We start from the raw sequence: 6,922 nt of genomic DNA, 5'->3' as shown, positions 1-6,922 counted from the left end.
GTACAAAGAATAGTACACAAGTATAAACACCATGGGACCACACAGCCGTCATACCGCTCAGGGCGGAGACGCGTTCTGTTAATTTACTTTGGTGCGAAAAGTGCAAATCAATCTCAGAACAACTGCAAAGGACCTTGTGAAGTTGCTGGAGAAACCTGAAAAGGCAGCTCAGCAAGGAAGAAGCCGTTGCTCCAAAACCGCCATAAAAAAGCCAGACTACGGTTTGCAACTGGACAAAGATTGTACTTTTTGGAGAAATGTCCTCTGGGCTGATGAAACAAAAATAGAACTGTTTGGCCAAAATGACCATCGTTATGTGTGGAGGAAAAAGGGGGAGGCTTGCAAGCCGAAGAACAGCTTCCCAATCGTGAAGCACGGAGATGGCTGCATCATGTTGTGGGGGTGCTTTGCTGCAGGAGGGACCGGTGCACTTCACAAAATAGATGGCTTCATGAGGACGGGAAAAGTATGTGGATATATTGAAGCAACATCTCAAGACATCAGTTGAAGCTTGGTCGCAAATGGGTCTTCCAAATGGTCAATGACCCCAAGCATACTTCCAAAGTTGTTGCAAAATGGCCTAAGGACAACAAAGTCAAGGTATTGGAATGGCCATCACAACGCCCTGACCTCAATCCTATAGAAAATTTGTTGGCAGAACTGAAAAAGCGTGTGCGAGCAAGGAGGCCTAGAAACCTGACTCAGTTACACCAGCTCTGTCAGGAGGAATGGGCCAAAATTCACCCAACTTATTGTTGGAAGCTTGTGGAAGGCTACCTGAAACGTTTGACCCAAGTTAAACAATTTAAAGGCAATGCTACCAAATACTAATTTGTATGTAAATGTAAACTTCTGACCCACTGGGAAGGTGATGAAAGAAATAAAAGCTGAAATAATTCATTCTCTCTACTATTATTCTGACATTTCACATTCTTAAATTAATAAGTGATGATCCTAACTGACCTAAGACAGGGAATTTTTACTAGGATTAAATGTCAGGAATTGTGAAAATGGAGTTTAAATGTACCTATGGTGTAGGTAAACTTGTGACTTCAAATGTAAATATATTATGTCTGATAGATTATATGGTTTATTGATTTGTTTTTAATTGGACCGTTTGTTTTCAGTTCCACACTGATACAAGAGGGGGAAGGATATCATCTGATTCATATTAATATAACAGATTGAAACAGTTGTCATACCCATTTATCATGTATGATAGTCACTGCTGTATCCCACCGGTTATGTATAAAACTACCATTAGCCAAATGTATTTCCTGAAAAATCTACATTCCATTTGCACTATGTAGATGACATGCCTATTTCATCACTAAATGGGGAAAGTCATTAGACTGTAGACACATCCCTGAGGATCACCCATCTGGTTATACAGTGGGGCAAAAAAGTATTTAGTCAGCCACCAATTGTGCAAGTTCTCCCACTGAAAAAGATGAGAGAGGTCTGTAATTTTCATCATAGGTACACTTCAACTATGACAGACAAAATGAGAGAAAATCCAGAAAATCACATTGTAGGATTTTTTATTAATTTATTTGCAAATTATGGTGGAAAATAAGTATTTGGTCACCTACAAACAAGCAAGATTTCTGGCTCTCACAGACCTGTAACTTCTTCTTTAAGAGGCTCCTCTGTCCTCCACTCGTTACCTGTATTAATGGCACCTGTTTGAACTTGTTATCAGTATAAAAGACACCTGTCCACAACCTCAAACAGTCACACTCCAAACTCCACTATAGCCAAGACCAAAGAGCTGTCAAAGGACAACAGAAACAACATTGTAGACCTGCACCAGGCTGGGAAGACTGAATCTGCAATAGGTAAGCAGCTTGGTTTGAAGAAATCAACTGTGGGAGCAATTATTAGGAAATGGAAGACATACAAGACCACTGATAATCTCCCTCGATCTGGGGCTCCACGCAAGATCTCACCCTGTGGGGTCAAAATGATCACAAGAACGGTGAGCAAAAATCCCAGAACCACACGGGGGGACCTAGTGAATGACCTGCAGAGAGCTGGGACCAAAGTAACAAAGCCTACCATCAGTAACACACTACGCCGCCAGGGACTCAAATCCTGCAGTGCCAGACGTGTCCCCCTGCTTAAGCCAGTACATGTCCAGGCCCGTTTGAAGTTTGCTAGAGAGCATTTGAATGGTCCAGAAGAAGATTGGGAGAATGTCATATGGTCAGATGAAACCAAAATATAACTTTTTAGTAAAAACTCAACTCGTCGTGTTTGGAGGACAAAGAATGCTGAGTTGCATCCAAAGAACACCATACCTACTGTGAAGCATGGGGGTGGAAACATCATGCTTTGGGGCTGTTTTACCGCAAAGGGACCAGGACGACTGATCCGTGTAAAGGAAAGAATGAATGGGGCCATGTATCGTGAGATTTTGAGTGAAAACCTCCTTCCATCAGCAAGGGCATTGAAGATGAAACGTGGCTGGGTCTTTCATTATGACAATGATCCAAACACACCGCCCGGGCAACGAAGGAGTGGCTTCGTAAGAAGCATTTCAAGGTCCTGGAGTGGCCTAGCCAGTCTCCAGATCTCAACCCCATAGAAAATCTTTGGAGGGAGTTGAAAGTCCGTGTTGCCCAGCAACAGCCCCAAAACATCACTGCTCTAGAGGAGATCTGCATGGAGGAATGGGCCAAAATACCAGCAACAGTGTGTGAAAACCTTGTGAAGACTTACAGAAAACGTTTGACCTCTGTCATTGCCAACAAAGGGTATATAACAAAGTATTGAGATAAACTTTTGTTATTGACCAAATACGTTTTTTCCACCATAATTTGCAAATAAATTCATTAAATATCCTACAATGGGATTTTCTGGATTTTTTTTCTCATTTTGTCTGTCATAGTTGAAGTGTACCTATGATGAAAATTACAGGCCTCTCTCATCTTTTTAAGTTGGAGAACTTGCACAATTGGTATCTGACTAAATACTTTTTTTTGCCCCACTGTATATGGAGTTCATATGGAGGACGTACCAACCAGGGTTGAGGTCAATTTGAATTTAAGTCAGTCAATTCAGGAAGTGACTTGAATTTAAAATCTCAAAATGTAAAACATTCACATAAATTGCTTCTCTTTTTGAGCTTATTGAGAAGGTATTGAAATTGATGGCCTTTTTTAAATTATTGAATTTACTTCACTTTAATACCTGAATTGAATGTCTTGAATTTGAATAGACCTCAACTGTGAAAAACCCAGCGGCGTTGCAGTTTGACAAACTCAAACCGTTGCGCCTGGCACCTACTAACATACCCCATTCAAATGCACTTAAATATTTTGTCTTGCCCATTCACCATCTGAATGGTTCCCATACACAATCCATGTCTTAATTGTCTCAAGATTTAAAAATCCTTCTTAAACCTGTCTCCTCTCCTTCATCTGCACCAGGTATGGGCAACTTTGATGGGGGCCACAAAAACAACTCATCATGAGGAGCTGCAGTGGCTCGTGGGTCTGCGTGCCCACATCCATGGGCCTACAAAAGAGGGTCCATGGGCCCCTGATCTACATTGATTGAAGTGGATTTAACAGGTAACATCAATAAGGGATCATACCTTTCACCTGGATTCACCTGGTCAGTCTGTCATGGAAAGAGCAGGTGTTCCCAATCTTTTGTACACTCCGTGAAGATGACATCATGACAGAATCTCTCAATTGGAATTACAGAAGGCCCTATGGACCATAGAGATCCTATTAAATATGCATGTTCTATATGTAATTCTATGCTACTGTATCTGACCAAGGGGAACCTCGTGGAAAAAGTCCCACCGCTCAACTCGACCTGTGCCAATGCTGATGGATAAAGAACCCATCTTGTGGTTTTACATGTCCCTCTGATGTTGCTATGTTTCTGTCAAGCTGGACGTACAGTAGAATTTGCCCCCATCTACAGACCTGACCTAGGGTCAGCTCACCAAACCTCGGTGCAACAAAAACTATTTGAAGGTAAAATCATAGCATTATCTTTGATCAGGGGCCATATGTGCAGCATCAAATGTCTCAGAGTAGGTGATGATCTTGGATCAGGTCTCCCCTGTCAAAGTAACTGTATTCATTACAATCTGAAAGGGAAAGCTGTTCATGAATCCCCACTCCTGCTCTAAGACGCTTGATACATACAGCCCCTGTGCATAAGGGTAGCTCCACCTACACTGCTTGTTGGGAAGGTGGTCTGGGGGGTATGACTAAGTATGAGCCATGGCTGAGTGACGTCTACATACCTGTGGGGACAAGAAGCACCATGTAACGCTAGCTACCTCTGGAGCATCGTGATGACTCAGCATTTCAAGGTTAACTAATCAAAAGTGTGAAATTCACTGAGCTGAAAATGGCATTAAAGTCCCCTTAAGCTTTATTAAAAACGTTTTCTCTCTCAATTTCACGGTAGGGCAAAAAAAGCAAAAAAAAATGGTATTGGGGAATTAGTTTCAGCACCGCCGAGCAGAGTAATATCACAGAGAGTTCAGGGGACGTTGTGCATGCAAATGGGAGTGATGAAACTGCAATAAAATGATAATGATTTTGGGAAATTTCACGAGCTTGGTGCACGGTTTGACTTTGCTATTCCTATATTTTTTAGAGGCATTGTTGTGGAGGAAAAAGGAGGGAGTACATGGATAAACCTAAGTCTGTGTAATCACCACTCACCACGTTCAATGTACCCTCTAAATAAGGTGCTTTTGAGACAGTCAGTAGCACATAAGGAGGACTGTGTGCTCCAATGCCATACTGACTGCACTATTAGGCATAGCTTTAGCAGAGCGTGTGGGGCTGAGAAGGAAAGCGAGGGGGAGGTGGGTTGATACTTACTGCTCAGGCTGAGTGAGTATGCCTGAGTAAACCCTGTTTCCAGGCAGGTTTCAGGAGACCAGACAACGCCCAGAGGCTTCTCTCTCTCTCCTCATTTCTGAAAGAGTGCCTGTTACGTAATGCAGCTCGACATTTAGCTGCAGCCTGTGTGATCTACTTTGCTGGCAGGAAGAGGAGCGAGATGGGTGTGTGTTAGAAGGGGTTACTGGCGTCTTGCAGGGGCATAGCCACTCCCCGGCTGCCTCTTCTCACACACACACACACACAAACACAAACACAAACACACACACACAACCCTGACAAAGCAGTGTCGGTGTCCTTGTTCTAGCTGAATCCAGAGAGTCTTATCTAGCCATTAACTTCACCTCCCCTCCCTATTGCAGTGCCGCCTCTACACATAAGGCTACGGTCAGCTCTCTCTCTCTCTCTCGCTGTACCTTTGACTCTCTTTCTCTTTTTTTTTTTTTACCCGTCCTTGATCTCTCTCTCAACACCCTCAGAGCAGGTGCAGTATATCAAACACCCACTGAGATAAAGTCTGGGCTGTGGTCGTTGAACCCATGAAACCTCTCTGACACATTTACCTGTCACAGAACTGTGCTTGTATAATGGGGAGGGTGAGGCTGCTGACTGAATGACTCATACATAAATATGAGGAGAGGATAGTGACCAATGGACAGCACTGTGCTGTTTTAGATCTCAGTGACTCAGACTAAAAAAAAGCCTTAATAGCACAAAATAAAATGTACATTGGCCTCAGATACAGAGCCCTAGCTTTCTCTGGATTATGTTGATCCCTGAGTGTCAAAGATTCCTCTAGTCTAGAGAGTATGACATTTATGACTTAGCAACGGAAGAACATTCCAGTAAATCAGAGGAAAAGAGGTGGTGTGTCTCATCATTCTGACTCTGGCATAATGGATGGGATCACATAAAGGAGAACATTCCAGACCCCCAGAATCGTATCCATATCTCTGCTACAGAGAGAATCGCATTGCCCATTCTTCTACCAGCCATAAAAAATTCTACAGATGAATAAACCCTCAAACCCAGTGTTTTATCAAAGCTTTCCTGGTAATGCTTCCTTCTAGTTACACTGACAAACGCAGCTCGATCTATCCTGTGTATTCACTGTGCAGCCATACCTCACCATACATATGCCCAGGCTTGCCTTGCTTAAAGCCTATGTAACACCATAATTGTAGAGCAGAATGAGAGACAAGACACCGCTCTCCTTGTTTAATGTGATTTTGCTATTACACAGAGGAATAATGGGTATCTGGGTCTTTCTTTTTCAATACAAACCTTTGCCGTTGACTGACTGACTGGATGCATGTCAGGAGTTAGTGAAATTGCCCAGAAATCTCCCGAGGGGACTCAAAATGCCACATTCTGCATGGTTCACACTTAAACTCAATCATCTTGTGGAATGGGGTGACACACCTACAGTGGTTTCATGGCATCAATGTCTTCTGTTATAGATACACACATAAAAGCCTTAGCCTTCTCTCTGAGATGAAAGGTTGTCTGTGTCTTCTGGCTGTGGTCTCCTGAGGGATAGGGAATTCTACCTCCAACCCACTCTATGGGCCCTGGTCAAAAGTAGTGCACTTTGTAGAGAATAGGGTATATCAACCGGGCTTTCCCATTTATTTTCCTCCTCTCTCACTGTGACACTGTCTCCATGACAAACACTGGGCTCCTTCTCCACAGTCTTCCTGCATGACTGGCTCTAATGACGGGGTAAAGGAGCAGGAGCAGGAGCCTACCACTGGATACAGGCGCTGCCATCCGGAATGATTGCATCCTAGCCACGGGGAAATGCACATTTCATTTGTACTTTATTTAAGCGTACAGTTATCATAATCTATTAAAAGAATCGTACTACAGAATAAAATGAAAACGAGTTGGTTTATTTCACTAATTCATGTCACACACACACACACACACACACACACACACACACACACGGGTGGTGATCTCTTGCCGACAGATTCCACAATAAAGGGCTGGTCCTTGCAGTCCTCTTGACATTGGAATTTGTGGTGTTCATTCTCAAACTTGATAGG

This window comes from Oncorhynchus mykiss, chromosome 4 (genome assembly GCF_057628025.1).
Source record: "Oncorhynchus mykiss isolate SJ-2025 chromosome 4, ASM5762802v1, whole genome shotgun sequence".
Taxonomy (NCBI): domain Eukaryota; kingdom Metazoa; phylum Chordata; class Actinopteri; order Salmoniformes; family Salmonidae; genus Oncorhynchus; species Oncorhynchus mykiss.
Note: the sequence above shows the minus strand (reverse complement) of the source record.